Source organism: Melanotaenia boesemani, chromosome 23, assembly GCF_017639745.1.
Source record: "Melanotaenia boesemani isolate fMelBoe1 chromosome 23, fMelBoe1.pri, whole genome shotgun sequence".
Taxonomy (NCBI): Eukaryota; Metazoa; Chordata; class Actinopteri; order Atheriniformes; family Melanotaeniidae; genus Melanotaenia; species Melanotaenia boesemani.
The window spans coordinates 15,615,617-15,621,616 of NC_055704.1; positions in this window are offsets into that span (position 1 = coordinate 15,615,617).

Below are 6,000 nucleotides of genomic sequence, written 5' to 3' on the forward strand. Positions count from 1 at the left end.
GAAATGCTTCTTTTAAAACATCCGAATGTGGACGAATTAAACCAGCTTCTAATATTTGAACCTGTATTGGTTGGTGAATGGGTTTAAATTCATCGAATCAATGACAGGATTTCAACATTACAGTGATCCCAAAAAGTATTTGAAGAAACGTATTATTTGATAAGTTGATCATAATGTTTCCAGTATATAGCACATATAGTAAATGGAAACTAAAAATCTGGTGTTTTTGACCAAATTGAAAGGGAAATAATTAAAAAAAGTAAATAATTTCCCTTTGTAATTATAAATCAAATGTTAATCATGATTTTGTTTCCACTTTATTTAGAAAAATTGAGGTATTTAACTAAAACTGAATCTATTAAACAATGATCAGTGGCAGCCAAACATGCTGACATTTAGGCTCAAAGTCCATGTTTGAGATTAATTGTTTTATACACGCTTTGTGTATTCTCTGTAATGAAAAGTTTGCTTGTGACAAGACTGCAAAATTTACACAACAGATAATTCACCAAACCCAAACCCTAAAAAACAGACCCCTTAGGCCTCTGCACATATCATAAACTTACATGAATATGATTTATCTTTAGGCAACAACACGGAGAGGAGTGTCAGAAAACTAACTTGACAATCCTAAACTTATCTTTGCTTTCTCACTCTCATTTCTCGTAATTTCGCTGTAGCAGAGCTTAGATATGGCTGAACTAACCATATGTGTGTGTTTTTTAGCTTTTTCCTCTCGCAGCCACTTGCTGTGTTCAAAGCACAGCTGGACATATCATTACGACTGCAGGTCAAAATGAGGAGCTCATTACTGCAGCAGATACACTGTAAAAACACAACCACCAAACTGTTAACACATCATCACACGCTCTGTTGATTGGAGGGGCAGAAAAGTTTTCTATGGCAACATTAGCTACTTGCCATGTGGCAGCAAGTTAAGGTGTACTAGTTGTAGCTCAGCCACAATTTACTTAGTCTCATAAATGTGCAGCTAGATTAACGACATATTGTTTCTTCATTCTGATATCAGATTATAAATATTCAAAATGAAGTCATTAGAACTGCTAAATTTTAAGTTTTTTTTTGTATTTCATAGAACTTTTAACTTTTTCTTTTTAATAAGCTGACAAAATTAAATACTCACGCCCCCATCATGCTAAACAAACATGGGCTGCTTCTTCTTCAGTAAGTCTGTTCAGTTCAAATACACTTAAATGTATTACTGAATTATTTCTAATAGTTTAATCAAAGCATGACAGAGGCAATGGCCCGAATACTGCAGGTGACTGTAAAACTTTATTTATGGTAAATATTTCTTGTTGGAATCACAATCAGCCTTAATGTATGTAAACTAAATGTACTCATTGTAAACTGCACGTAGACACAGGTTTTCCAAATCTTGTATTTATTTATTGTATAATAAATTATTTAATAATTCAGATATAAACATAAATGAAGCAAAGACATTCAAATTTAAGATGCAAATATTAAAAAAGATTTTGAAGAAGTGGCAGATTTGTGGGTTCCTAAATGAAGTAGCTTTCGATTTTCAAAGTTACTTTAATTTATGCCTGTTTGCACAATGAGTATTTAATTTTTATTTTTTGCCAATTATTCCATGTTGTTCAGTCTTGGTTGTAGAAACACAACATCATAGTGCAACAGCTCGCTAACTGTCCCCATGCAGCTAATAGCGTGTGTGTGTAAGTATGTGTGCGTGCATGCATGCATTTTATAGTGAACTCTGATTGTGTGTCTGTGAGTGCCTGCAAGGCATCTTTACATGAGTGTTTTATTAGACCAAGTGAGGTGTTCACACACATAAAATCTTTGTTTACTAAAGATATCCAAATAATATATTGTATGCTCGTCATATCTTCTTAACAATGTGCACTATGTTTGCATGTACAGTTTTACAAAGGATGCACCAGTTCCTTTTGTTGAAAACTGAGTGTTTTGAAATATACAAATCTATATGAACATTAACTGTACAAAATGGCCTTAAATCTTTCACTGATTTTCTTGGAATTGTGTGATGACTTCTTCAGAAAAATGATTTGCTTAAAGGAATTGACAGGTATCTATTTTGTGTCAGTGTTTCTATTGCTTTCTAGTGTATTTTCTTTGCACAAGTTCAGTTACTGGAAAAAATATCTTGTACTTTTTTGAAACCGTGATTAATCAGTTAAAGCATGGCTGAAGTACTGATTGATAATATATAGATGACTATTTCTGTATTAAACTATGGATTTTTAAATAAATATTCATATCAAACTCAAAAATGCTGGATTGCAGTGTTTTGTTTTTTTCTTTTTTTTGTGTGTCATGGGCAATTTCACTTAACTATTCATTTACTATGCTTTTTTTTTTTCTTTTTTCCATTAGATCATATTAGAACTGGTATCTGGTTTGCTGACTGGGGTAATTATTGCACAGGAAAGGACACTGCACATAACTATTAACTTTAAAACATCTATTTTTTTTCTATTTAAGATTCTTGTTTTCTGATTTATTGAGCATCCATTTTCTATATGTCTGAAAAAAAAGCTTTTTATTTTATTTTATTTGTTTTTTGTCTAATCAACACCTTGAAAGTAGTGCAACCATCAACGCCCTGCCACACAGAAATACCCATATTTGTAGTTAATGTCTGCAGGAGGTTGATGGGATCATTAGCAATTGCTGACTCAGCAAGAGCATTGACAGGTGCTGAGACAGAATTTCACAGTCCAGCTTGTTTTTGTCTCTTTTGAGCTGAGTGGTGGGGGTTACAGAGTTTTGTTGAACGGGGCCTTTCTGCTGCAGACAGAGTTGGGTTCAAATATAAAAAATTTAAAGCTTGATTTCTACAAGAAAAACTATGCCCCTCATGTTATGTCAGGAGCTTCAGATTAGTGACTATTAGCTTAGCTTTGCTAATAGTCACCAATAAAACTAAAACTTTACGGGACTCTTGATATGGGTAGAAAACATAATTTTTTAAGAAAGTAAAACTTAATAACACTGCGGATTATATTTATTTAAACAGACGTAAAGATTACTTCATATGTGTTTGCAGTGTTATTTTATAGCTTCCAACTTGATTAACCTTTATTGTGTGCTTGTTAGCAACATTGCTAACATTGTTATCATATGGCTATTTGCATGAAAATGGCGTACACAGATGAGATGAAGATCAATCCTAATCCCTTCAGCAGGGGTTTCTGGGGTCTAGTTCTGGCTAGTTAACTACCACTCCTTGATCCAAAGGAGAAGAATTATGGTGCATTCAAATTATACTTGGAAGTCAGATTTTCCGAGAAGCAGAGTACTGCCCTTCACCCTTGGATCCCCAACAAATGAAGACAGTACATTGATCATCTGTTGAATATGAAGTTCAGATAGGATAACTTAGGTAGATCAAACACTGGAATAATTCATTTTGAGTAAAACCTGAATGTTGCTGCGTTTTTACGTTGCCTGGTAACCATTTTAAATTTTGGTAGACTAGATTTACATAAACTCATTTTGACATCCTAATATCATCCTAATTCACTCGCTCGTCTGAATATAATGTTAATTTTGGGAAACTCTAGGTTATAATTGAGCAGGATAACTTGACCATCAACATTCATGACCAAATCACCAAGCCGTTGTTTACTGGTGTAAATGCAGGCTGATTTGCCAAAAAGCACAAAGGTTTTGAGACTCCAGATCAGAGCTGAAGTCAGAACAGCATCTGTCCGAAAGCATTATTATTGGCTTAATTTTTCAGACCTGGAGATACCATCCATCTTTTATGCACAAAGTCTATGGTTTCAAGGAAAATAGGGAACAAATTGTCCTACAAAGACAGCTGATAAAACCAATTTTTGGGCAGTATCAACATGTTGCACAATAAAGAGTTTAAATCTTTAGTAGATATAAAGTGCTTTTTCTTTTAAATCTCAGTGTTTGGTTATGGCCGTTATTACTCCTCTCTGCATCCCCACTGACATTTCACTAGTCAAGATCATTTTATGTGATTTAAGGGCTAAACTATAATGATTTAACTGGCTGCACCTCTCGACTCAACTTTAAAATAACACTTTGTCCTTTTGTATGAATTTCATTCCTTTGTTAAAGCTATAAATTTAAGTTGCTTTTGCTTTCACTGTATGAAAACAAAGTCATGAAAAATTGTTTGTCACAGAAAAATCAAATACTTTTTAGCTTTTCTTTGCTTTTTGTGAGAAATGTGTGTTTTATGTCATCTTTGTTGCTGTTCAGAATAAATACAAACTCAGATATTTTACTCATCATTGCAACTTAAGTGGGAACTTACTGCCAAGAACAATTAGTCTCACTTCTAATTTACTTCCCTCTGCTTCCTACATATTCTTTCCAATTCATAATACAATAAGAGGCACCCTGACATGTGCATATGAGCTGTTGTTTTCATGGCAACTGCATTCATTTTTTTTTATGCCATATGCCTGAAAGTTCCAGTTAGTGTTACTTCTTTATACTCTCATGTTGCCTATTAGCTGGAAACAAATGCTAAGAACATTATGATCTATAATAGTCTGTATGTTGGCTAACTGGCACCGTCAAATGTGTTGCTTTGTAAATAGAACGGATATATAGAAAGAAAGGGAGCATCTGTTGCATTTGTTCCTAATTATCTCCTTGAGGAGCAGCACAGAGGATGTCGTTGAAATACTTTTAAAAGTAAAACACGCCATAAGTGCCTTATAAATACTTTGCAGATTTAAGCCAAAAACTTCCATCAATTTCTGCTTATTCCTAATCCATGGTCAGGGCAGAGGGAGCAAGCTAAAACTACAAACTATTAAGTGTAAAATATTAATTTTCAATGACAAGCTGTAAATTTAGCAAGTGTATGGCAAACAGTATTGCATTTATTACAGAAAATAACTGATTCACACTATGATTTCACTAAAAACGATGAATGCAAACTAGTAAAACATCAGGTTAGCGTTTCAAAGTCCCTTGTCTCGGGTAAGTGAGCAACCCACTGTCAGCATGCCAATGTTACGCTGATAGTGACAAAAATAATTAAGCATGCGTACGGCATTGCTGCTATTCACAGGCACCCAATTAAATCAAAATCAGCCCTCTTTTTTTCTTTTACTAAGATGTCAGGTGTTGACCTTCTATTTCTCCCGTCATAAATGCATTTAAGGAGATGAAATGTGCTAATGAGTCTGTCTTATTACAGACCCATGTTTGTGAGATAAATTTACTCAGCCTGCTTCATATTTGGCCTACTAAAAGAAGGAAGTTTTAAACTGTGGTTTGGCTGTGCCAAGTCAAACCAAGATTATTATAAATGCCATGAAAACAACATTTTAATCTCAGTATGGACTTATGAGGCATGCAGGATGTTATTTTGTATGTAAAATTTCACCATTTCAGATGTTTTCAGGGATGCAGAGGGATGTGGCAGGTAATCAGAGAAACTCACCTCAGCTGGTTTGATTCACAGCTGCTCCTTTTAAAAAGCGGTAGTCATGCAGTCAACTTAAACATTTAGTGTATTACTCATGCATGGTTTCCATCTTCTGTCCCCTCTCTTTGTCTCTCTATGAGAAAATATGCAAAGTCCTCTTCGTACTGGGTCAAATCCCTTTGCAGCTACATGCTGTGTGACAGATTTGTCAACCACATTGAAAACAGTTCACACCTGTTGGCGGTGTAGCAGATGCAGTGGGTCACAACATCAACATGTCTCCTATGTCTGTGCTGGTTCTGATGTCCACTTAGAATACACCAAAACAATGAAAATGTTAATTAAACCTTAAAATAGGAATAGAATAAGGGAGAAATTAGGACAAGTGACTGCTAAGTGAAATTCAGGAAAAACTGAATGAATGCAAAAAGACCTATAAAGAAAACTTGGCTAATTAGCCAGGTACATCTTGGTTAGTCTTTAAGTGCTTACTTAATTTGGTTGTACAAGTTTTTTAAACAAGTTTATGCTCAGTTACTGATAAATTGTGGTGGGAAACAAATGAGGCA